At 37.9% G+C, this 27,774-nt stretch overlaps 1 protein-coding gene across 4 annotated transcripts in view; it reads left to right on the forward strand.

The window, feature by feature from the left end:
* SGCD (sarcoglycan delta) overlaps positions 1–27,774 on the forward strand; it is a 1,108,732-nt gene that overhangs the window by 354,312 nt on the left and 726,646 nt on the right. For 2 of the 4 annotated variants that reach the window (XM_061424150.1, XM_061424147.1), the window contains one exon: positions 26,546–26,649. The exons of the other annotated variants lie outside the window; for them this stretch is intronic. The gene's annotated coding sequence lies outside the window, so the exon portion shown is untranslated. The remainder of the gene's footprint in view (positions 1–26,545; positions 26,650–27,774) is intronic. 4 annotated transcript variants of the gene reach the window in all.

The following is a 27,774-nucleotide window of genomic DNA, read 5'->3' on the forward strand; positions in this document are numbered from 1 at the left end:
ATTTTTTTTTCAATTTTTTTATCTGCCCTTAATTTTATTTATGGTAATATTTCTATATGTAGCAATCTTTTATTTCTATGTCAGAATAATTAGTATTTTCCTTAATAGTTTCATAATTTGTCTCTATACTTTGAAAGACATTCCTAATTCTTTTTTTAAAAATTATTTATTTACTTATTTTTGGCTGTGCAGGGTCTTCGTTGCTGCACAGGCTTTTCTCTAGTTGCTGTGAGCTGGGGTTACTCTCTAGCTGCGGTGTGGGGGCTTCTCATTGTGGTGATTTCTCTTGTTGTGGGGCGTGTGGAATCTTTCTGGACCAGGGATCAAACTCATGTCTCCTGCATCAGCAAACAGATTCTTTCCTACTAAGCCATCAGGGAAACTATGACATTCTCAATTCTTTAGATAGATATTTATTATTCAGTATTTTTCTTTCATTGCATGTGTGCATGTGTGTGTGTGTGTATTTTCATTTGTTTATGCTCACTTATTTGTACCTGAAATGTTTTGGTTATTCTATGAGATAAGAGTCTAGCTTAATTTTTCTAAAATTGTTATAATATTATTCCAATATTACTTATTGAAAATATGAAGTGCTTGCCAAGAGATAGAAATTTCAACTTTGACAAATGTAATGATATAGTCTTTTGGCAGGAGGTAGGGGTTGGGGTGGGGGCTTCATAGGTGATACTGGTGGTAAAGAACCTGCTTGCCAATGCAGGAGATGCCAGAGCTATTGGAGATGCAGGTTCGATCCCTGGGTCAGGAAGACCCATGCTCAGTCAGTTCAGTCTCTCAGTTGTGTCTGACTCTTTGTGACCCCATGGACTGCAGCACCCAGGCCTCCCTGTCCATCAGCAACTCCCGAAGTTGACTCAAACTCATGTCCATTGAGTTGGAGATGCCATCCAGTCATCTCATCCTCTGTCGTCCCCTTCTCCTCTTGCCTTCAATCTTTCCCAGCATCAGGGTCTTTTCAAACAAGTCAGCTCTTTGCATCAGGTGGCCAAAGTACTGGAGTTTCAGCTTCAACATCAGTCCTTCCAATGAACATTCAGGACTGATTTCCTTTAGGATGAACTGGTTGGATCTCCTTGAAGTCCAAGGGACTCTTAAGAGTCTTTTCCAATACCAGAGTTCAAAAGCATCAATTCTTCAGCACTTAGCCTTCTTTATGGTCCAATTCTCACATGACTATTGGAAAAATCATAGCCTTGACTAGCTAGACCTTTGTTGGCAAAGTAATGTCTCTGCTTTTTAATATGCTATCTAGGTTGGTCATAACTTTCCTTCCAATGAGTAGGCATCTTTTTATTTCATGACTGTAGTCACCATCTACAGTGATTTTGTAGCCCCCAAAAATAAAGTTTGCCACTGTTTCCACTGTTTCCCCATCTATTTACCATGAAGTGATAGGACCAGATGCCATGATCTTACTTTTCTGAATGTTGAGCTTTAAGCCAACTTTTTCACTCTCCTCTCTCAGTTTCATCAAGAGGATCTTTAGTTCTTCTTCACTTTCTGCCATAAGGGTGGTGTCATCTGCATATCTGAGGTTATTGATATTTCTTCCAGAAATCTTGATTCCACTTCTGCTTCTTCCAGCCCAGTGTTTCTCATGATGTACTCTGCATGTAAGTTAAATAAGCAGGGCAACAATATGCAGCCTTGACGTACTTCTTTTCCTATTTGGAACCAGTCTGTTGTTCCATGTCCAGTTCTAACTGTTGCTTCCTGACCTGCATACAGATTTCTCAACAGGCAGGTCAGGTGGTCTGGTATTCCCATCTCTTAAAGAATTTTCCATGGTTTATTGTGATCCACACAGTCAAGGGCTTTGGCATAGTCAATAAAGCAGAAATAGATGTTTTTCTGGAATTCTCTTGCTTTTTTGATGATCTAGTGGATGTTGGCAGTTTGATTTCTGGTGTCTCTCCCTTTCTAAATCCAGCTTGAAAATCTGGAGTTTTATGCTTCACATATTGTTCAAACCTGGCTTGGAAAATTTTGAGCATTACTTTGCTAGCATGTGAGATGAGTGCAATTGTGCAATAGTTTGAGCATTCTTTGGCATTGCCTTTTTAAGGATTGAAATGAGAACTGACTTTTTCCAGTTCTGTGGCCACTACAGAGTTTTCCAAATTTGCTCGCATACTGAGTGCAGCACTTTCACAGCATCATCTTTTAGAATTTGAAGGCATTTTAACTCAGCCCATTATTCTTGCCTGAAGAATCCCATGGACAGAGGAGCCTTTGTGGTCCATAGGAATAGAAAGAGTCAAACATGACTGAAGTGACTGAGCAGTAGCACCAGGGATAGGGGGAGTTTATTTCTTTTTTTGATCTCTTCATCAATTCTTGAAGTGTGGTACAGCTTTGTTATTTTTTGAAAATTTACTGTGAGCTTTAATATCTGGAAGAGCACGACTAGCCTTCTTAGTTTGTTGCTTAAGTTTCCTTTGCTTGTCTTATTATTTATTCCTTCCAATGAAATATAGAATCTTTCTTTTTGTGCCTTTATCTGAAATAATACTAAAGTCCACATAAAGTTGAAAGAATAGCACAAAGAACCTCTATATACCCTTTCCCCAGATTCAGTTTTAACATTTGCCACATTGGCTTTATCACCCCCATGGTATGCTGGATGTTCTCAGTTGTGTCTGACTTTTTGTGACCCCATGGACCATAGCCCACCAGGCTCCTCTGTTCATGGGATTTTCCAGACATGAATATTAGATTAGGTTGCTATTTCATCCTCCAGGGGATCTTTCTGACCCAGGGATCAGACCCACATCTCCTGCATTGGCAGGCAGATTCTTTGCTACTGAGCCACCTTGAAGGCATTCTAAATGGGGTTGTGCTGTACTTTGGCCACCTCGTGCAAAGAGTTGATTCATTGGAAAAGACTATAATGCCAGGAGGGATTGGGGGCAGGAGGAGAAGGGGACGACAGAGGATGACATGGCTGGATGGCATTACTGATTTGATGGACGTGAGTCTGAGTGAACTCTGGGAGTTGGTGATGGACAGGGAGGCCTAGCGTACTGCGATTCATGGGGTCGCAAAGAGTTGGACACGACTGAGCGACTGATCTGATCTGATCTGATTCTAAGATAAAGAAGAGCCCTGATGTTTCTCTTGTTTATTAATTTATCCATTTATGTTCAGTATGGATCTGTGGATTTCAATTTATTCAATAGATTAAAATACCTTAGTGATCGTAATTATTTTAATGTTAAATTTGTCCCAGGCTTGGCTAGTAGACACCAACTGAAAGTAGTTCTTGTGTCCTAGTGGTATGTCCACCATCCTTCGAGCATATATTTTCTTATTTTTTTCATTAATTTTTACTGCAGTATAGTTGCTTTACACTGTTGTGTTAGCTTCTACTGCTGCTGCTGCATCACTTCAGTTGTGTCCGACTCTGTGCGACCGCACAGACAGCAGCCCACCAGGCTCCCCCGTCCCTGGGATTCTCCAGGCAAGAACACTGGAGTGGGTTGCCATTTCCTTCTCCAATGAAGTAAAGTGAAAAGTGAAAGTGAAGTCGCTCAGTCATCTCCGACTCTTCGAGACCCCATGGACTGCAGCCTACCAGGCTCCTCCGTCCATGGGATTTTCCAGGCAAGAGTACTGGAGTGGGGTGCCATCATTGCCATATATATATATGGCAAACTGAATCAGGCATATCTATACATCTATCCCCTCCTTTCTGGATTTTCCTCCCATTTTGGACACCAGAGTGCAAATTCCCTGTGCTATACAATGTTCCCATTAGTTGTCTACTTTATCAGTCATTCAGTTCAGTCAGTTGTGTCCAATTTTTTGTGACCCCATGGACTGCAGCAAGCTAGGCTTAGTTGTCCAACAGCAACTCCCATAGCTTGCTCAAACTTGTGTCCATAGAGTCAGTGATGCCATCCAACCATCTCATCCTCCATCATCCCCTTTTCCTACTGCCTTCAATTTTTCCCATTATCAGGGTTGTTTCCATTGAGTCAGTTTTTTGCATCAGGTGGTCAAACTATTGGTGCTTCAACTTTAGCATCAGTTCTTCCAATAAATATTCAGGATTGACTTCCTTTGAGATTGACTGCTTTGATCTTGCAGTCCAAGGGAATCTCACGAGTCTTCTCCAACACCATAGTACAAATGCATCAATTCCTCGGTGCTCAGCTTTATTTATAGTCCAGCTCTCACATCCATATATGACTACTGGAAAAACCATAGCTTTGACTAGATGGACCTTTGTCAGTAAAGTAATGTCTCTGCTTTTTAATACATTGTCTAGGTTTGTCATGGTTTTTCTTCCAAGGAGCAAGCATCTTTTAATTTCATGTCAGCAATCACCATCTCAGTGATTTTGGAGCTCAAGAAAATAAGATATCTCACTGTTTCCATTGTTTCCAGATCTATGTGCCATGGTGTGATTGGACCGGATTCCATAGTCTTAGTTTTTTGAATGTTGAGTTTTAAGCTAACTTTTTCACTGTTCTCTTTCACTTTCATCAAGAGGCTTTTTAATTCCTCTTCACTTTCTACCGTAAGGGTGGTGTCATCTGCATATCTCAGGTTATTGCTATTTTTCCTAGCAATCTTGATTCCAGCTCGTGCTTCATTCATCCTGGCATTTCACATGATGTACTCTGCATATGAATTAAATAAGCAGGGTGACAATATAAAGCCTTGACATACTCCTTTCCTGATTTGGAACCAGTCTGTTGTTCTATGTTTAGTTTTAACTGTAGCTTCTTAACCTGCAAACACGTTTCTCAGGATGCAGGTCAGGTGGTCTGGTATTCGCATCTCTTGAAGAATTTTCCACAGTTTGTTGTGGTCCACACAGTCAAAGGCTTAACCATAGTGAATGAAACAGAAGTAGATTTGTTTTTTTGGAACTCTCTTGCTTTTTCGATGATCCAACAGATGTTGGCAATTTGATCTCTGATTCCTATGCCTTTTCTAAATCCAGCTTTAACATTTGGAAATTCCCAGTCTACGTACTGTTGAAGCCCCACTTGGAGAATTTTGAGCATTACTTTGCTAGCATGTGAAATGAGTGCAATTATGCGGAAGTTTGAACATTCTTTGCCATTACCTTTCTTTGGGATTGGAATGAAAACTGATCTTTTTCCAGTCCTGAGGCCACTGCTGAGTTTTTGAAATTTGATGGATTATTGAATGTAACACTTTTACAGCATCATCTTTTAGGATTTGAAATAGCTCAGCTGGAAGTCCTTCACCTCCACAATGTTTGTTCATAGTGATGATTCCTAAGGCCCACTTGACTTTGCACTCTAGGATGTCTGGCCGTAGGTGAATGATTGCACCATTGTGGTTATCTGGGACTTTAAACTCTTTTTTTAAATATAGTTCTGTGTATTCTTGCCACCTCTTCTTAATATCTTCTGCTTCTGTTAGGTCCATACCATTTCTGTCCTTTATTGTGCCCATCTTTGCATGAAATCTCCTTTGGTATCTCTAATTTTCTTGAAGAGATCTCTAGTCTTTCCCATCCTATTGTTTTCCTCTATTTCTTTGCTTTTATCCCTGAGGAAGTCTTTATCTCTCCTTGCTTTTATTGGGAACTCTTCCTTCACATGGATATATCTTTCCTTTTCTCCTTTGCCTTTTAGCGTCTCTTCTTTTCTCAGCTATTTGTAAGGCCTCCTCAGACAACCATTTTGCCTTTTTACATTTCTTTTTCTTGGGGATGGTTTTGATCACCGTCTCCTATACAGTGTTACACAAGTTCAATGTTATATCCTTCCATATTTCTTCAGGCACTGTCTCTATCAGATCTAATCCCTTTAATTTATTTGTTGGTTCTACTGTATAATCATAAGGGACTTGATTTATGTCATACCTGAATGGCCTAGTGGTTTTCCCTTTTTTCAATTTAAGTCTGAATTTGACAATAAGCAGTTCGTGATTTGAGCCACAGTCAGATCCCAATCTTGTTTTTGCTGGCAGTATAGAGGTTCTCCATCTTTGGCTGCAAAGAATGTAATCAATCTGATTTCAGTATTGACCATCTTATGATTTCCATGTGTAGAGTCTTCTCTTGTGTTGTTGGAAGTGGGTGTTTGCTATGACCATTGTGTCCTCTTGGCAAAACTCTGTTAGCTTTTGTGCTGCTTCATTTTGTCAAGCTTGCCTGTTATTCCAGGTATCTCTTCCTACTTTTGCATTCCAGTCCTCTATGATGAAAAGGATATCTTTTTTTTTTTTTTTTTGGTGTTAGTTCTTGAAGGTCTTGTAGGTCTTCATAGAACCATTCAACCTCAGCTTCTTTGGCAATAGTGCTTGGAGAATAGATTTGGGTTACTGTTATATTGAATGGTTTGACTGGGAAACGAACAGAGATAATTCTGTCATTTTGAGATTGTAACCAAGTAGTGCATTTCAGATTGTTTTGTTGACTAAGAGGGCTACTCCATTTCTTCTTAGGGATTCTTGCCCACAATAGTAGATACAAGGGTCATCTGAATGAAATTTCACCATTCCCTTCCATTTCAGTTCACTGATTCCTAAAATGTTAATGTTCACTCTTACCATCTCCTATGTGACCATTTCAAATTTGCCTTGGAGATTTCATGCAAAGATGGGCACAATAAAGGACAGAAATGGTATGGATCTAACAGAAACAGAAGATATTAAGAAGAGTTGGCAAGAATATACAGAAAAACTATACAAAAAAGATCTTCATGACCAGATACCATGATGGTGTGATCACCCACCTAGAGCCAGACGTCCTGGAATGGAAAGTCAAGTGGGCCTCAGGAAGCATCACTAAGACAAAGCTAGTGTAGGTGATGGAATCCCAGTTGAGCTATGACAAATCCTAAAAGATGGTGCTGTGAAAGTGCTACACTTAATAATCCAGCAAATTTGGGTAACTCAGCAGTGGCCACAGGACTGGAAAAGGTCAGTTTTCATTCCAATCCCAAAGAAACGCAATGGCAAAGAATGTCAAATTACTGCACAATTGCACTCATCTTACATGCTAGCAAAGTAATGCTCAAAATTACCCAAGCCAGGCTTCAACAGTACATAAACTGTGAACTTCCAAATTTTCAAGATGAATTTAGAAAAGGCAGAGCAGAGCAATGAGAGATCAAATTGTCAACATCTGTAGGATCATCCAATACTTTGGCCACCTGATATGAGAACTTACTCATTGGAAAAGACCCTGATGCTGGAAAAGATTGAAGGCAGGAGGAGAAGGGAACGGCAGAGGATGAGATGGTTCACCAACTAGATGGACCTGAGTTTGAGTAATCTCTGGGAGTTGGTGATAGGGAAACCTGACTTGCTGAAGTCCATGGGGGTCACAAAGAGTCAGACATGACTGAGCAACTGAACTGAATTTACCTTGATTCTTGAACCTATCATTCTAAGTTCCTATGCAGTATTGTTCTTTACAGCATTGGACTTTACTTCCATCACCAGTTACATCCAAAACTGGGCTTTGTTTTCGCTTTGGTCAGACTCTTTATTCTTTCTGGATCTGTTTCTTGATTCTTCTCCAGTAGCATATTGGGCACCTACTGATCAGGGAAGTTCATTTTTCAGTGTCTTATTTTTTTGCCTTTTCATACTGTCCATGGGTTTCTCAAGGCCAGAATACCAAAGTTGCTTGCCATTCCCTTCTCCAGTGTCTACTTTATATGTAGTATCAATTGTGTATATGTGTCAATCCCAATCTCCTTTTTCCTTCCACGCCACCCCTTGATATCCATGCATTTGTTATCTACATCTGATTCTTTCTACTTTGCAAATAAGATCATCTATGCAATTTTTCTAGATTCCACATAAATATGTACATATACAATATTTATTTTTCTCTTTCTGACTTCACTCTGTATGACACTGTCTAGGTCCATCCACATCTCTACAGATGACCCAATTTTGTACCTTTAATGCCTGAATAATATTCCATTTTATATATGTACCCCATTTTCTTTATCCATTTTCTGTTGATGGACATATAGTTTCCTTCCATATCCTGGCTGTTGTAAATAGTGCTGCTTTGAACATTGGGGTGCATGTATGTTTTTGAATTATGGTTTTCTCTGGGTTTATGCCAAGTAGTGGGATTATTTTCTCATCAAAGATGTTTCAACTCTAGAGACAAACATTTCTTCAAAGAGCCCTGGTTCACTTAGTGGGAAATGGGTAGCCAGAACCTGGTATCTGAGAGACTCATTACTGCTGAAGCAGTATTGCTGTAAGTCTGTTTAGCAGATGGATAAAGGAAATATATGTGTGCATGTATGTGTATATATATATTTCAAAAATAATTCAGTACCAAACATTTCTTACTTTGACAGTTCACTGATATCTTCTGGTACAATAACCTAATTTTTGAAACAATGCAGAGAACTTACAACATGTTTGTACACATATATTAATGTCCCTTCATACTGAGACCTTGATCCCAACATCAACACATTTACTTTGCATACTGTACACATAAAATATTTTCAAACCCTTAGCCCTCTGAAAAACAGACCTCCCATAAAGAGCTCAAGATTTTGTTGCTGTTCTTTTTTTCCCCCCTCAAGTCTGAAGTTTTTGTCAAAGTCAGTATATGTCAAGGTACTGTGTTTCACAGTTCCCTGGATTTGTTTTCTTTGTTCCCTTCAATATTTTTGTTATTCACTTAAAATGTAGTTAAGTTCATTTACTTCTGTTTGTATTTAGTTTTAGGTTTTATCCTTTTTCCTTGCTGATTTAATTTTGTTTTTGCATGCATAGAATATTAGCATGATTCTAAAAGTCAAGACTCTATCAAAAAAGGTTCACTGTAACCCTTAAAACCCATATCCCCTCCTAAGCCCTTGAGTGATTTCTGATCTACTCTTTCTGTATTTCTTTATGCAAAATAAGCAGATTTGCATATGTTTTCTCATTTTCCTTTGTTTCTTAGGAAAAGGTAGCATGTTATTTTTAATCTCTTTTATTTTGCTCTCTTTACTGAAATGTATCTTGAAAATCACTTTCCATGCTGTTCATAGAGATCTCCCTTAGTCTTCCTTATGGATGCTGGGTTCCCCAATTTGTATGTTCCATAGTTGTTTCGACTAATGGCCTGCATTTGGACACTTAAGATAGTTACCAGTATTTGCAGTTTCACAGAGTACTGTAATGCATGACATTGTGCACCTATATATATTTTTGTACTGTTGGAGTTGTATGTTCAGGTATGTTCTCATTTATGTGATTGCTGATTCAAATAATAAAAGCATATGAAGTTTATAATACATGTGCATATTCTCCTCCACTGGGGAGATTTTTTTGAATTTCTCCCATCAATATATGAGTGACTGTTTTCCCATGGCCTTACCAATAAACTATATAGTCAGGCTTTGAATTTTTGCCAGTCGTATGGTTGCTCTTCAATTACGTTTGGTCACTGTCATGTTTGACTCTTTGCGACCCCATGGACTGCAGCACCCCAGGCCTCACTGTCCAACTCCCGGAGTTAACTCAAACACATGTCCATTGAGTTGGTGATGCCATCCAACCATCTCATCCTCTGTCATCCCCTTCTCCTCCTGCCCTCAATCTTTCCCAGCATCAGGGTCTTTTCAAATGAGTCAGCTCTTCGCATCAGGTGGCCAAAGTATTGGAGTTTCAGCTTCAACATCAGTCCTTCCAATGAACACCCAGGACTGATCTCCTTTAGAATGGACTGGGTGGATCTCTTTGCAGTCCAAGGGACTCTCAAGACTCTTCTCCAACACCACAGTTCCAAAGCATCAATTCTTCAGCACTCAGCTTTCTTTATACTCCAACTCTCACATCCATACATGACCACAGGGAAAACCATAGCCTTGACTAGACGGACCTTTGTTGACAAAGTAATGTTTCTGCTTTTTAATGTGCTGTCTAGGTTGGTCAAAACTTTTATTCCAAGGAATAAGTGTCTTTTTATTTCATGGCTGTCGTCACCATCTGCAGTGATTTTGGAGCCCCCCAAAATAAAATCTACCATTGTTTCTACTGTTTCTCCATCTATTTGCCACAAAGTGATAGGACCAGATGCTATGATCTTAGTTTTCTGAATGTTGAGCCTTAAGTCAAGTTTTTCACTCTCCTCTTTCACTTTCATCAAGAGGCTCTTTAGTTCTTCTTCACTTTCTGCCATAAGGGTGGTGTCATCTGCATATCTGAGGTTATTGATATTTCTCCCGGCAGTCTTGATTCCAGCTTGTACTTCATCCTGCCCAGTGTTTTTCACCCATCTGCATATAAGTTAAATAAGCACAGTGACAATATACAGCCTTGATGTACTCCTTTTCCTACTTGGAACCAGTCTGTTGTTCCACGTCTGGTTCTAACTGTTGCTTCCTGACCTGCATATAGGTTTCTCAAGAGACAGGTCAGGTGGTCTGGTATTCCCATTTCTTTAAGAATATTCTACAGTTTGTTTTGATCCACACAGTCAAAGGATTTGGCATAGTCAATAAAGCAGAAGTAGATGTTTTTCTGGAACTCTCTTGCTTTTCTAATGATCCTACATATGTTGGCAATTTGATCTCTGGTTCTTCTCCCTTTGCTAAATCCAGCTTGAATGTCTGTAAGTTCACAATTTATGTACTGTTGAAGCCTGTCTTGGAGAATTTTGAGCATTACTTTGCTAGCGTGTGAGATGAGTGCAATTGTGCGGTAGTTTGAGCATTCTTTGGCATTGCCATTTTTAGCCATTGTAATGAAAACTGACCTTTTCCAGTCCTGTGGGCACTGCTGAGTTTTCCAAATTTGCTGACATATTGAATGCAGCACTTTCACAGCATCATGTTTCAGGATTTGGAATAGCTCAACTGGAATTCCATCACCTCCACTAGCTTTGTTCCTAGTGATGCTTTCTAAGGCCCACTTGACTTCACATTCCAGGATGTCTGGCTCTAGGTGAGTGATCACATCATCATGATTATCTGGGTCATGAAGATCTTTTTTGTATAGTTCTTCTGAGTATTCTTTCCACCTCTTCTTAATATCTTCTGCTTCTCTTAGGTCCATACCATTTCTGTCCTTTATGGTGTCTCTTACTGAATATGAAAATGAACATCTTTTCATATATTTAAAAACCATGCTGAAAACTTTTTATGAAGTATCTTTAGCCTTCTTTTCCATTATGTTTTTGTGTTTTTATTTCCAGAATTTAAAAATATAAAAATGTTAAAAAATATTACAGATATTATTGCAAATATCTTCTCTTAATTTTATGTGTTTTGACATTGTATGTAGTATTGTTTTCCATGCAAAAGCTTTGTTTTCTGTGTTAAAATATAATTCACACATTAAAATTTTATTATTTTTATGTACTCAAATGCACCAATCTTTTTTTTTTTTTTTTAACTGCAACTGCAGTTTGACTCAGGAATAGGAAGTCGTTCTCTATACCTAGGTTATAGAGGAAAATCATCCATGTTTTCTTCCATAATTTTTATAGTTTCATTTTTTATACTTATTCATTTTTTCTAATTTTTTCCATAATGTTCCTACCTAGTTCTTTTGAAGACCTCAACAAAGATTTTGTGCTTTTTATTTTTGTTATAATTAGAATACTTTCTCAATTTTTCTTGTTGGTTATTTTTGATATATATGAAAACTATTTTTATACTTACCGGGAACCATCTAACTTTTCACATTGTCTTTATTTGAGTAACGTGTTAAAAACTGAATGCATCTACATTGTTTTTCTTATTTTTATGCCCTCTGTATCTTTTCTTGATTTGTTGCATTAGTCATAATATAATTATATAGCATTTATTATATAGAATAAAACAAAAAATAATCATAATTTCCTATCTTAATGTTCATGTTGCAACTTAAGATGCTGGTTATGACAGTGGAAAGTTTCATCTTATCAGTGACTTTCTTGGAAATGCCTATATTACTCCATCATTAAAATAAAATTTTAATTTATTCCTATACTTCATAATTAACATTTTTAGATCATGCCTAGCTCAACCTTTTTAAAGGAAATTTAGAAACTATCTGAGGTGTTTTAATGTGCATCTTTAAAGATAGATAATGGATGGATGAATAGATAGATAAATGTTAGACACAAGTATCTTATGAGTTTAACAGATAGTAAACACATGCTTATTTTTTAAGCATGTCATATTTTTATATGTTTCTGTATGTGTATATTTATAAATTTTTCTTAATGGAATGAAGACCATAGTGTGAAATGGTACTCAGTCTTCAATCCTCTATCCATTTCTACATCCTCTATCTCTGCAAACTCTGTCTCTCCGTCCATCCAATGAATATCTCCTATTCACCTAGTGGTATAGAGCATAAAGCTAAGTTCTAGGAGACAGAGATTTTAAAAGTCTTTAACCACAAAAGGATAGAGTATGTGTGATTCTGTTAAATTCGCTATGGACCTGGTTCAGCATTCATACGCATGTACTTTTTTTTCTCACCAAAGCACTGATGGCAGTTCCTCATTGGCAACAGATAAATAGGAAATGTAAATCTCAGCAGTTGATGCTGCATAATCTTTCTTAAGAGTTTTATTGAGTTTTAACCAAGTAATTTCATTTACCTATAATTCAAAGGTTCATTGTCTTTTTTATTAAAAATGTCTGCCAGACAGGGAAATACATAATGTCCACACAGAGACATTACATTTGTCACTGTGAGGACAAAATTGGTGCATATTGACCCATCATTTTTTTTCAGTTCAACCTCATTGAACATATTTAATGAAAATCACTGATGGTTCCTAGTGTAATAAATTAATCTCCAAAACAAAACAGAGAAATTATAAGATTTGTATATTTTACACTGAAATAGTGATGAAAACTTCTGTCATGACATTTCTGTAGTGATTTCAACAAACAGTTAAAATTATAGCTAGGGAGCAGTAAATCACCATATGCTCTGTTACTTCTAGGTTTGGACTCAGAAATATGAATGTTGACAGAATTGACATATTAATTTGAGCTTTCCCTGAATGTTTCAGTTTAACTTTTGATTTTTTCTCCCAAAGACTAAAAAGAGCCTTTCATTTAAAATGCATTACTTAGGGAACAGTTTTAATGATCTCACTTCCTTTCATTTAACTGGCAATATAACATTTCTTTGAAAAATGATATCTGCTGAGAATTGATTATTGAATAGAGATCAGTAATTTTAGGTTGTGTGGAACATCCATCAGGAATTTTCTAAAGGAATCACTGACTCCGTTCAGTGTGGTATATATTTCATATGTAAGCAGTAACATGCATTATATTAGGAAGTCAAACTGAAGGTTTATCAACACAGCAGTTGTAACATGCTGAGGGAGAAACTGGGCAACTTGTAGTTGCATCCTAACGCATTACTTCATTCCTTATTCCCTCCACTCTTGCCTACATACCCCTTCATGTGGGCAGCCTGAATGCAACTCTGATCATGTTATTCTGTCTTTACAAGTCTTCTGCATTTTACTGCTGCCTACTAGACAAAGTCTAGATGTCCCCATCTGCTACTGAAAGTCCTACACATTCAACCTAATGCTTGCCTCAAAACTCAAATCATGTTACCTGTGCACCTTCCCTGATTGTTTGCCTCTGGAATCTGCACACCTTCCCCTCTCTTTCCCTATGCTGTCTACCTCCAAGTCCTCATGCCCACACTTTGCTCAGCCTGGAAGTCCCTTCTCAAGTTTGCCGTATCCAGTTGCCCAAATCCACTGTAAAATAGTTCTTGATTCTTCCCACTAGATGTGACCTACTTGTGTGCTTGTTTTTATATATTTTCATATACACAAGAGGGTTTATGTTGCACCTATTATTTTATTCTTTCCTTTTTTCATTTAATATATCTGAGGTATCTTTAAGCACTGAGCATGTATACCTCCTCTTCATTTTTAATATAAATGTCTTTGTTGAATGATTTTGAAGATAAACGAGGAGTACCATTGCTTCTTTCTTCTTAATTAAAGGTGAAATAGAAGCATTAGAAGAAGTTGAGAGAGCTAAGAAAAGGGTTGCAGTTTCTCAGTTTTTAAACAGCTTTCTTCGTATTTTTAACAACCATGTTCTATCATATCATATGGGCACACCATAATTTAATTAAAGTGATTCTACATTAATGGATATTTTAGTTGGTTTTGGTTGTTGCTTTTTAAATCCATTATAAACAATTCTGCTTGTTGTATAAAATGCTCTTAAATATTTATATTGGAGAACTTATGCAGAGATTATTAGTAGAATTTATCCTGGCAAGGAGATTGTTTTTTATCTTGAATGACAATTATTTTAATGGTGTGTCTTTATTGCCATCCCCTCCCCTAAAGGCCTGCAGGTTTCTTGATAGTAAAGGAGTCATTGTCATTATCATCATTAGTATGTATCCATCGGTCTCTATGCTAACTGCTTTATAGATGTGTCTCATTTTCTTTTTAAAATTTATTGATTTATACCATTGTGTTTAATTTGTGCTATATAGCAAAATGAGTCAGTTTTTTATATACATATATATAAACACAAATATATGTATATACATATTCTTTTTCATGTTCTTTTCCATTATGATTTATTGCAGAGTATCACAGATAGTTCCCTGTGCTATGTGGTAGGACCTTGTTTATCCATCCTGTATAGTAGATGCATTTAATTTAGTCATCAGAACAACTCCATGGAATTGCATATACTAGTTTCATCATTGGAGAAGGCAATGGCACCCCACTCCAGTACTCTTGCCTGGAAAACCCCATGGACAGAGGAGCCTGGTAGACTGCAGTCCATGGGGTCGCTAAGAGTCGGACACGACTGAGCGACTTCACTTTCACGCATTGGAGGAGGAAATGGCAACCCACTCCAGTGTTCTTGCCTGGAGAATCCCAGGGATGGTGGGGCCTGGTGGGCTGCCATCTATGGAGTTGCACAGAGTCGGACACGACTGAAGAGACTTAGCAGCATCAGTTTCATCATATACATGGGCCTTGGAGTAGGAAATGGCAAGCCACTCTAATATTCTTGCCTGGAGAATACCATAGACAGAGAAGCCTGGTGGGCTACAGTCCATGGGGTCACAGAGAGTCGGACATGACAGTGACTATACCACCACCACCATATACATAAGAAAACTGATGCTTAAAGAGGTCAAGTAGCTTGCAAAAGCAGGCGGTTATATTTGAACTCAGTTTATGAGGCTGGATTTGAACTTCCTAACTGCTGTGCTCTCCTTTGCACCCATCTGGCTCTCTGGAGATATTTGCTGAGTGATGATGCCTGAAACAAACCAAGGGGAAACTTTCACAGAAAATAAAACATTGGTCATGTAAAGAAGGGATGTTTCTTCCTTGAACCACACATTGTCTTAGCAGTTCTGTTGGTTACTTTTCTTGAGGATAACTATCTTCTGAAAGAAATTAGTGGAAAAGAAAAGCAAAGATCTGCTTAGTTAATACCCATAGATCCATTAGTACATCCATGAATGAACACTTTATTTGCAAGTTTTTAAGGAAAATTCTCACTTTATTTCTTTGATGGGAAAACAAGGAGAGAGTAAAACCTTTTTTTTTTTTTTTTTTTAAGTTTAACTAAAAAGTCATTCGTTTCTGAAATTTTCACTGAGCATGCATTCCATGCCAGTATTGTGCTGCCTTCTGGAGGAACCAGCAAGAGTAGAAACACCTCAAACAGTAATAAAGCTAGGATAACCATGTGTGTACACAGAGTGATCATGAGTGCTCTTTACAGGGATGCTTCTGGAGAATCAGGGAAAGCTTCCTGTGGTCACATGAGAGCAGCAATCAGATGTCCAAGGAGTGCTGACCCTGGGGTGGGACAGGTGGTAGGTTAGAGGTAGCAACTGAGGTAGAAGGATGCCGGCTGAGTGGTGGGAGTGGCAGGAATAGCCTGGCATGGATGAGATCCTCGTGAGCCAGAGGAAGGAGTGTGATCTCAGCACCTGGGATGAGAAAAGCAGTTCAGGGAGAGGCTGCCATTGGGCACTGTGGGTAATTGTTTTTTAAAAAATTTATTGTTAGTTGGAGGAGAATTACTTTACAGTGTTGTGTTGGCTTCTACTGTATAACAGTGTGAATCAGCTATAAGTATACATCTGTACCCTCCCTCTTGAGCCTCTCTCGCATCCCCCATGCCTGCATCTCACCCCTCTAGGCTGTCATAGAGCTGTGGGGCAGTGAGTTCCCTATACTATACAGCAGTTTCCCGCTAGCTGTCTGTTTTGCACGAGGTAATGTGTATATGTCAGTGCTAATATCTTAATTGGTCACGCCCTCTCCCTCCCCTTCTATGTCGACAAGTCTATTCTCTACGTCTGCATCTCTATTCATGCCCTGCAAGTAGGTTCATCTGTGCTATTTATCTAGATTCCTTATATATGTGTTAATATATGGTATAACTTTGTACTGTGCTATGCTCCGTTGTGTCAGACTCTTTTGTGACCCCAGGGATTGAAGCCCACCAGGCTCCTCTGTCCATGGGATTTTCAGGAATACTGGAGTGGGTTGCCATTTCCTACCCCCGGGGTCTTCTCCACCCAGGGATCATGATCCACATCTCTTGGATCTCCTGCATTGGCAGGTGAATTCTTTACCACTGCACCACCTGGAAAGCCCTTATAATAGCATCATTATTGTTGTTTAGTTGCCAAGTCATGTCCAACTCTTTTGCAACCCCATGAATTGTAAGCCTGCCAGTCTTCTCTGTCCATGGATTTCCCAGGCAAGAATATTGGAGTGGATTGTCATTTCCTTCTCCAGGGGATCTTGCTGACCCAGGGTCGAACTCACATCTCCTCTTATCAGGTGGATTCTTTACCACTCAGACATGTAATTCACATACTATACAATCCACTAATTTAAGCCTACAATTCTTTGTTTTTGAAATATCATCTTGATCAAATTGCAGAATATTTTCATCATCCCAAAAGGTAACCTATCACACATTACATGTCGTTCCCCATTTTCACTTGTTCACTCCCCCATTCTCTCAAAGCTACTAATATACTTCCTATGTCTATGACTTTGCCTGTATTAGACATTTCATATAAATGAAATCATAGATGTGACTTTTGTGTCTGGCTCCTTTCACAAAGCAGAATATTTTCAAGATTCATCCATGTTGTAACATGTATCAGGATTTCTTTCCTTTTTTATTGCTGAATAATTACTGAATTTTATTGCCAATTAAATGCTGGTTATATTTTATCTTTGTTGTTGTACAGTGTATTCAGCAGCTTCTAAAAATACCTCAGAGACATTAAATCCTAAAATAAGCTCACCTTTTAAGATAGTAGAAATGTGAAATTACATCCTGGTTATTAATTGTTATTCTTAAAACATTTAAATATCATGCAACAGAATTATTGCCAATAGCCAACTGTGACCTCTAAAATAAGATAATAAATATTTTTCCTTTAAAGAATACTATCTCCAGCATTTCTCAGTCTTTAATTTTTTGTAACATTATTAGAGTATGTTAACGACATATTTTATAATATCAGTTATAGAATAAGCAGGTTTACATACATTTGTTATACTTTCCTAGTAATGGGTAGAAACTGGTTTTCAGAACAGGAGTTAAGGTAGAAATTTTTTGTGGTGTAAACACATGAACTTATTTCTTTTGAAAAAAATAAATGGGACAAAGTTAACTTCTAGTCAATATTTTTAATTGTTTTAAAACATAAAACTCTGTGCTATCTTGCCTTTTCCTTTTTTTCTTTCTTCCTTTTCTTGTCATGACAAAATAAAAAGACAGAGGTAGAATCAGATAGTAATTACTTTCCCCCTACTATATGAGAAACTCACTCTGGAAAACAGTCTTCTGCTGTCAGATTACTAGGAATTGCACAGTGAAAATATGGTACAACAGTGTGCTTTCTACCCCAGCTGTCGCTTCTTTGTTCCCTGGCTAAAAGAGCTCATCTTTTCCCCCTAAGTGTAGCACAGTGTAAAGAGTGCAAAATTAGAATTCAAAGAGCTAGGGAAAAACAGAATTTGAATTATGACTCTAGGATTCACATACTTTGGCTTAATGATGTGAACCTTCTGAGCCTCCATTTCCTCACTTGTGAATTGGAAATGATGATATCTCTGACCTGGGAATCTTGGAAGGACTGAAGTAGAAAGCACATGTAGGCCCCCACTCATGTGCCTAGCATACTGCTGCTGCTGCTGCTAAGTCGCTTCAGTCGTGTCCAACTCTGCGACCCCATAGACGACAGCCCACCAGGCACCCCCCGTCCCTGGGATTCTCCAGGCAGGAACACTGGAGTGGGTTGCCATTTCCTTCTCCAATGCATGAAAGTGAAAAGTGAAAGTGAAGTCGCTCAGTTGTGTCCGACTCCTAGAGATCCCATGGACTGCAGCCCACCAGGCTCCTCCGTCCATGGGATTTTCCAAGCAAGAGTACTGGAGTGCGTTGCCATTACCTTTTCTGCCTGGCATACTAAATGGCAGTTATTTAAGAAGGAAGTTTTTGACTACATGTGCCACACATGGTTCTTTATGCCTTGCTTTCCATGTTTCTACATGTTCCAGTGTTTTCAAGAACTGTGCTTAATATTCCTCTCACCCAACCAGTCAAATATTAGAGTTATATTTTTAAAGTTTATTATTTAAACTTTATTATGATTTTACATTTATATAAAATTAATACCATGTATTTTATTTATTTATATTATTATTTGATTATTCTTAGTTTATATGAGCTCCAAAAGATCGGAAACACTTATAGCTCATTAAAAGCTTTCTGCAGCTGAGATTGACTAGGTAGATCAGTAAATATTCCTAAATATTTCTAATGTCGTGTGTCTACTGTTTTTTTTTTTTTTTTTTTTTTAGCACTGTGGAGGACTTAGTAAGAGGACTAGCACCTGGTTGTCATTCTCAAGCAAGTTGAAATATGAGTTTGATAAGTGCTGGTAAGGCTCCTTTCAATGCCAAGGGCTTGAGATGGGCTCAGGTTACCTGGAAGGTGTGTGAGAATATTTAGGCAACTGTCTCAGTGATGCCACAGCAGGGAGCCATGGAGAGCTGGACCACCATTCAGGATGACCATTTGTTATTGACTCAGTACCTCCTCAGATATCTGATAAGCTTGACACTTCAAGAGTCTTTGCCTTATGCATGTCTCCTGTCTTCATCTCAACTTCCACTTGAAGTGCATTTGTTTCTTCTGTGGCTACCACTTGCCTGGCTATCCTTCTGACTTTAAAGCTTTGCAAGAGAGAAGGTCTAGCTGGATTTCTGGTTGAAATACAGTGTCTGACATCCTTACAAGTAAGCCTCTTAAAGACAGGTGATCACATGGATCTAGTTCCCCTGTGGTTTGATGCCACAGTCATTGGCTTCCACAGTGATAGTCAAAGCCACTGCCAGGCTTTCTGGGGTTCCAGACATGGCAGCCTAAGTACTGGGAGGTGTAGGAGGCCATGATGTTTCCAGCCTTTGCTCAGTAGAAGTGAATGGATGGCTCTCAAGATAGGGCATGGGTGTGTGCATGCATGCATACAGGCTTGCTCAGTCGGTCAGTGAACACTAGGGTACATGTGGGTCTTTCATATCTGGTTTCCTTAGGGCATATGACCAGCAGTGGGATTTCTGGGTCGTACTGCAGTTCTATTCCCAGTTTTTTAAGGAATCTCCACATAGTAGAGTTCTCCATTGTACAGTTCTCCATAGTGGCTGTACCCACCAGCAGTGTAAGAGGGTTCCCTTTTCTCCACATCTTCTCTGGCATTTATTGTTTATGGACTTTTGGACAATGACTATTCTGACTGGTGTGAGAGGATACCTCATTGTGATTTTGATTTGCATTTCTCTAAAAATGAGTGATGTTGAGCATCATTTCATGTGTTTATTACCTGGGTTTAATTCCTGGGTTGGGAAGATCCCCTGGAGAAGGGAATGGCAACCCACGCCAGTATTCTTGCCTGGAGAATTCCATGGACAGAGGAACCTGGCAAGTACAGTCCATGTTGTCTCAAAGAGTCAGACATGCCTGAACAACTAACACAGACACACACAGACACACTAGCCATGTGTATGTCTTCTTTGGAGAAATGTCTGTTTAGGTCTTTTGCCCGCTTTTTGATTGGGTTGATTGCTTTTTCTGGTATTGACTTGCATGAGCTGCTTGTAAATTTTGGAAACTAATTCTTTGTCAGTTGTTTCATATGTTGTCGGTTCTTTACCGTGGAGTCACCATCAAAACAGAGCAGTTTGAGGTAAATGTCAGGAGACTGATAGACAGTGCCTCTTTGCTGGAGAAAATAGCCCACCAGAGTGAATAATCAAGGAAGACAGGGGTAAAGTTTCAATCCCAAATTGTGTCTCGTATCATGCAGTACGCTTGGGATGTGTACAATGAATACTTGTTAAATAGATTGTTGAAAGAAGAAACACTGGGTCTACAACACTGAGAAAGTTTATAGGGGATGCAGAAGCAGGGAGGACTCTGGTTTTTGGATTTTCAACCCAGTTGTCTGCTGTCATACCTCTCTTCCACTTTTGAACTTCCTCTCTTGAATTCTCCCTCTGTCTCTCTTGCAGGTTGGTCTATATTTGCTCAAAATGTTTTTAGCCATGGTTCCTGGAAGAAAAAAAAACAAAACAAAACTATTTTAGATATCATGGTGATTCCCAGAGCATTTCCCTGTAATAATTTTTCTTTGTGATATATATTTTTTTGAGAATAAAGAATTCTGTAGTTAAATCAATTTAAGAACTATTTGATAAATGAGGGTAGGCTATGCTGTGGTAACAAATGAATTCTGAAGAGTCAGTGGTTTAAATTTAAAAAGGATTTTTTTTTTCTTGCTCATTTGAAGTCCTGTGGTACCTGGGGAACTTCCCGGGGCAGCCAGCTTCCATGGGGTGACTTAGTGACATGATGTATTCCCATCAAATGGCTCTGTCTTTGGAACATCATGGCACTCATGATTTCCTTGTAGGAAATTACTGATCTGGAAGCCCACACAGAAGCCTCTCTTGGCCTCAACTTGAAAGTGACACTAGTCACACACACACACTCACATTTCATTGATTGGAACTAGCCTTAGGTTTCCACCCTGTGGCAAAGGGTTGAGACTCTTCTTTTGTTTAGGAAAGGTGGGAAAAAACCCAGATGTGAATGAGCACGAGCAATTTCTACTTCTTGAGTTGAATTGTGTCACATTTCTGTAACTGTAGAAAGTTTCTTGAAGTTTTGAACATGGTAACACACTTTTCCCATCTTCAAGATGGTCCCATTCTTTGTGATTTTCCCCAAATTCACGTGATCATAGAACTCCTCCTTCATGGAACTACTTACCACATGACTATTCCATGGGAGATATTTTGATAAAAACTGAGATAATTTCTACATTTCCTTTCTCACTGCTACTATTAGCATCATTTATTCTCATCTCCCTTGTGGTGGTCCTATTTGTAAACCTTTATTAACATGGAAATTGCTAAAAAAAAAAAAAATGCTACTTGTCATTGCAATTCCTAGCTGCATTTCAGTGTCTCTAAAGAGCACATTCAGAAAAGACAAAGTGAACTGTTGGAATCTAGCAGAAGTGATTGCTGGGTGACAAGGAAACAGTGGCCTTCTGGTAGTAGAATGGTTCATGCTGTTTTTACAGTCTACTGGCCTTTTATTTTAGAAGACTAGGAGATGAAAATATTATCACTCATGTGAAATAACAGCTGCCACCAAGTTTCTTTGAGCTGCTGGGTAACATCATTTTCTGTAAAATGAGTAGCAGAGTTGGTTGTTGTTAAATCAAACTTGATTGGACTTTGACTTTATCAAAGAAGAGTCACTGAATTTCTGATAAATGCGTTCCCCATTGATGGGCTCTGAGAAGAGTCAAAAGAAATTTGCAACCTAGTATTATGCGGGGTAAACAGCAATAAACACTTTTTGCTAAATAGACAATAAATATCACTCAAAAGATGTTTGTTGAGGATTTCCTCTGTGCCCCACACTGTACTAAGTTCTTCAGGAATATAAGGAATTCCTAAGGAAGGGGTATGTTGTTGTAATTGTTGTTCAGTTGCCAAGTCATGTCCGACTCTTTGCAACCCCATTGACTGCAGCATGGCAGGCTTCCCTGTCCTTCATTATGTCCTGGAGTTTGCTCAAGCTCATGTCTCCTCAGTCGGTGATGCTATTCTAGCATCTCATCCTCTGCCACTCTCTTCTCCTTTTGCCTTCACTCTTCCCCAGCATCAGAGTCTTTTCCAGTGACTTGTCTCTTAGCATCAGGGGGCCAAAATATTGGAGCTTCATCAGTCCTTTCAAGGAATCTGTTAAGGAACAAGAAATTGACATGGTGACAATTATCATAAATATTGTAGTTTTTTTAGAACAAATATTAATCTAATAATCACACTTACAAGTGTATTAAAATGACTTGAGATACATGTTCTGGGTGAAAGGAATATGTGAAATTCTAAAACAAGGAGCTTGATGGAGACAAGTGGTACACTATTTAGTCTGAGCTCCCAGACTGACAAGGAATGAGCAATCTCAGATATGGCAGAGGAAAGATCACAAGTGTAAGTACATCACTCTGTGGAGCTATACATTTTTGATTATACAAACTTTGTTTTTATATCAAAGAGTTCTTTGAGCCTGAGCTATGGAAGGACTTTGTCCTTAGAAAGACCTAAATGAAATTAGTTGAGTTTAATCATTAGCTTCCTAGTGATATCAACCGCAAATGTAACCGATTCCAAGAATAGCATTACCTAATTTTTCCCAGCCACATGGATTCTGTTGGAGTTCCCATGGTAAGCCATTCTGAAGGGGCAGTTGCTAAAGAGTCCAGGCAGAGTGTGGCTATTTGGGAAGAATTTGTCTGATGGTTTAGAGCAACAGTTAACAACCTTTTTGAAAGGCCAGATAGTAAATATTTTTTTAAAGATTTTATTAATTTTTATTGGAGTATACTTGCTTTACAGTATTGTGTTAATTCTACTGAACAGCAAAGTGAATTAGCTATATGTTTACATATGTAAGCCCTCTTTTTTGGATTTCCTTCTCATTTAGGTCACCACAGAGCATTGTGTAGAGTTCCCTGTGTTATAAAGTAGGTTCTCATTAATTATTTATTTTATATGTAGTATCAATAGTGAATATATGTCAATATCAGTCTTTAGACTTTGCCTGATATATGGTTTCTGCCCTGACAAAGCTCTGCTGCTATCATGCAAAAAGTACTGTACTGCTGACCAATATGAAAATATAGATAGATAATATTTATTTGATCATAAACTTTTAAAATTATTTATTTTGGGCTGGCCACAAAGACAAATATTTTTCCTTCAATTTTTAAAAATTAAGTACAGTTGATTTAAAATGTTGTGCCAATCTCTGCTGTATAGCAAAGTGACTCAGTCATGCACATATATACATTATTTTTTATATTATTTTCCATTATGGTTTATCACTAGATATTAAATACAGTTCCATATGTTATACATTAGGACCCTGTTGTTTATCCATTCTAAGTGTAAGCATTTGCATCTGCCAACCCCAAACTCCCAGTCCTTCCTTCTCCCCCGACCCCTTGACAGCTACAGGTCTGTTCTCTATGTCAGTAATTCTGTTTCTGTTTCATAAATAAGTTCATTTGTGGCGTATTTTAGATTCCACATATAAGTGACATCATACGGCATTTGTTCTCTTTCTAACTTACTTAGTATGATAATCACTAGTTGCATCCATGCTGCTGCCAATGGCATTATTCCATTTTTTATGGCTTAGTAGTATTCCATTGTATATATGTACCACATCTTCTTTATTGATTTATTTGTTGATAGACATTTAGTTTTTTTCCATGTTTTGGCTATTGTGAATAGTGCTATGAATATTAGGGTGCATGCATCTTTTTTATTATAGTTTTATCCAGATATATGCCCAGGAGTGGACCATATGGCAGTTCTATTTTTAGTTTTCTGAAGAATCTCCATACTATTTTTTATAGTGACTGTACCACCTTGCATTCCCACAAGCAGTACAGGAGAGTTGCCTTTTCTCCACATCCTCTCCAGCATTTGTCATTTGTAGACTTCTTAATGCTGGCCGTTCTGATGGTGTGAGTAAGTACCTCATTGTAGTTTTGATTTGCATTTTTCTAATACTTAGTGATGTCCCTACTAGCCGTTTGTGTCTTTCACAAAGACACATATTTTTACTTCAGTTTTTTTTCTGAATCTTATATAATTTCTGGGTTAAATGACTGTTGATGGCCATGATGGGAATATTGAAGATGAGGTTGAATCTGTACTCAGCCCAGAAAAAGCCCTTGAACGAGACAATATGCAATGGAATTGATTTGGCTGTGTTCCAGTAAAACTTTATTTGTAAAATCAAGGGGCAGGCTATATTTAGGCATGGGTCACAGTTTGCAGACCCTTAGCTTAACCCATAATTCCTGAATACCTGGTTTTATTTACTAGCAAACAGCCCATAAAGTTTCTCAAATGAAAAAAGGCATTTTGGTGACATCCTTTTGGTATTTCAAACAGGGTCAGCAAATGTGGTGTAATTTTTGAAATTTAAGAAAAGCATATTTGCCCTTTCCATCAAAAGCAAACCTTATTCATTCCCATGTGATTTTTTTCAAACCCTCCTTCTGATACATTATCTCTATTAAGTATTAAAATCCAAGTTGGTTACCGAGTTTTCTAGAAAGGGAGGTGCTTTAATATATTTCAGCTTTAGCACCTTAGTATGAAGAAAGGCTTTAAAAATGAGTTTTGAATGAATGGAAAGATTCTCTGAAGACTTGTCCACCTGGGGAGCAAATGAAATAGAATGCTGCCAATCAGAGCGTGGCTCCTGTCCCATGACTTTTATGTGTCTGATACTGATTCTAATTTTACTAGGATATGATGACAGTTGAATAGCAGATATCATGATAATTATTTCATTCTCTCCCTTAATGGGAGGGGTTACATTTTAAAATGTTAAATGTTCTTCACAAAGCCTCATATATGAGAGGTACTCGGTATGCTTAGTAAGTATGCTTAAAATGAATAAATGAATGAGCAAATAAAGCTAAGACTGCTATTTTTTTTGTATAATACATCAGTCAAGATGCAAGATTTGGTTAAAAAAAAGTTGTACAGCTGACTATCTACTTGTAAAAAAACTTGGGGACCACAATGACAAGTAATTTTTATTTCAATTTCCTCTGAATGTTATGGAATTTCTAGGTTAAATGATTGTTGATAGCTGTGATTGGGGTTGAATGTGCATTCAGCCCAGAAATAGCCCCTGAACAGTGGTTTATAATTTTTTTAAATTAAATCAGTTGATTTTCTTATAGCTTAACATTTTTTTCTGTTCAAAAAATGAGTATAAGATAATGTAGCAAATAGCACATATGTTCTCTAGTCATTGATATCTGAATTAAAATCTGACTCCTTGAATTACTAGCTATATGACCTAAGACAAGTTCTTTATCTTCTCATATCTGTTTTTTTCCTGTATAAAATAATAGTAATCACACTTTTTAGCTCATAGCATTATCACAATGGTTAAATTAAAAAACTTAATGCTCTGTCTTAATTAGTATGGACAATTCTGCCTAATATATAGGAATTCTTCAACAAACAATTGCTATGATGATAATGATGGTGAGCTCTACAATCAGAATATGATTTTTATTTTCTTAAGAAGGCAGTGATACTAGATAAGTCATTAAAATGTGTGTATCACATATTATGAGATATGAGAAAGTTAGGAAGAATTTTTTTTCCTTGAAAGAGATTTAATATTTCATCTGAATCACTAGATAAAAATTTAATAATCCTCCTTCCCAAGAAAGAGAATAAAGCATGATGCTGTCCCAAACCTACTGTTGCTTGTCAGAGAAAAATCATCATTGTTAATGCTACCCGTTAGGAGGACATACGACTCAGCACAAAAATCACAAACCATGTAGACTGCTTGTTTAATGCACTATCAGTGTGAATGCTGGAGGAAATTCAGGGGGAAAGTTTGAAAAAAAAATTATACATTTTGCATTTAGCTTTTAGGCTTTTCTGATCTTTTCACACCACAATTTAAGAATTAATTTATTAAGGTCACCATTTTCAACCTCATTGTCTGATTTGAATTTGAATACAAGCAGATTCTTCATTAGTATTGTTTGATTTATTTAATATTGGTCAAACAAAGCTGTATTCAACTGATTATAAAACAGAAATAAATGCAAGTCCTATCTAATGGACTAATAATATAAACAAGTTTGGGGATTAAGCAACAAAGTATGGAGTCAAATAAGCAATGACCACTGCCTTGGAACCCAAGGCAACAATCGAATCGTTCTTTTCCAGTGATCAGGAAACTATAGATTAATGGAATGGGATAACCACTGATAAATATAAATACACAGGTACACACACACACCTGCATGTATATAGATACATGCAGACATTCTTATAGTTATCTTGCCATTCATTCAACAGACATGTATTGAGCCTGTTTCTATGGCAGGCATTGGAGATAGTACAGTAACTTAACCAGACCTGGTCCTTATGCTCACTTTCTCATTTGTCCTCCAGCACAGGAAGATGATTACTGTCAGGAGAATGAAGTCCAGGGTTCCATAGGCATATAAGTCTGCCAATTCAATTATCTTCTCTCAGAAATGGAATTTAGAAGCCAGGTAAGAAATAATAAATAAGCAGCGGAAATAGAGGAAAAGTCAAACAATGATCAGTGAGCTAAAAATAAGACAAGCAGTAGATTGTTTCTCTTTTCTGTCCAGTGTCCATCTTTCATTCCAGATCTGCTGGCTAGGGCTCTGGTTCTACATACACAGAAAAAAAAAATCTCATTCCCACAATCTTTTGTTCATACCGTTTCCCTACATGAAAAGTTATATTCTCTTTTCTTTCTTTCTCCAAATCCTGTCCATTCATTAAGAAGCCACTCTGCCTCCAAGAAACCTGTATTAAGCACTCCATCCCTCATTGACCTCTTTTTCTGACTTCCCAATTCCCCACAACTGAATAGACCACATCACACATTTTAGCATTTAATTACTAGTTAATGTAACCAGTGCTTAGTCACCTTACACGTTGTGTCTTTAGTTTTTCATCCATTCAACTATAATATGCACTAGGTCCTGTGCTGAGATTGGGTCGAAGGTTTGGGGAGGATGCATAGGGAAAGGAAAATAGCAATAAGCTGAAGAACCTCCTTTCAAGGAGCTTTCTATGGATTAGGAGTACTGTGTCATATATGCACAATATTGTAGGTTGAGTTGTGTTCCTCCACATATTGGGAAGAATGTTGAAATAAATCCTAACGATCAGTTTTAAAGAATGTGACCTTATTTATAAATGTGGTTTTTGCAGGTGTAATCAAGTTAAGATGAGGTGGGTCCTAATGCAATATGAATGGTGGACTTATAGGAAGAGGAGAATGGACACAGAATGCCAGGGGGAATGCCATTTGATTACTAAGGCTGACCTTGAAGTGGTGTGTCTATGAGTCAAGGAACTCTGATTGCTGGAAACACCAGACATTGAGAGAAAAGGCAAGGCCCAGATAACAACTTAATTTCAGACTTTTAGTCCCCAGAATTGTGAGAGAAAACAGTTCTATTGTTGTCAGTTTCCCAGTTTGTGGTACTTTGTTATGATAGCTGTCTGTTCAGTTCAATTGCTCAGTTGTGTCCGACTCTTTGTGACCACATGGACTGCAGCACACCAGGCTTCTCTGTCCATCACCAACTCCAAGCTAATATATCATGAGTCCAAAGAAGGAAGGAGAAAAGATTGGAAAT

Source organism: Bos javanicus, chromosome 7 (assembly GCF_032452875.1).
Source record: "Bos javanicus breed banteng chromosome 7, ARS-OSU_banteng_1.0, whole genome shotgun sequence".
NCBI lineage: Eukaryota > Metazoa > Chordata > Mammalia > Artiodactyla > Bovidae > Bos > Bos javanicus.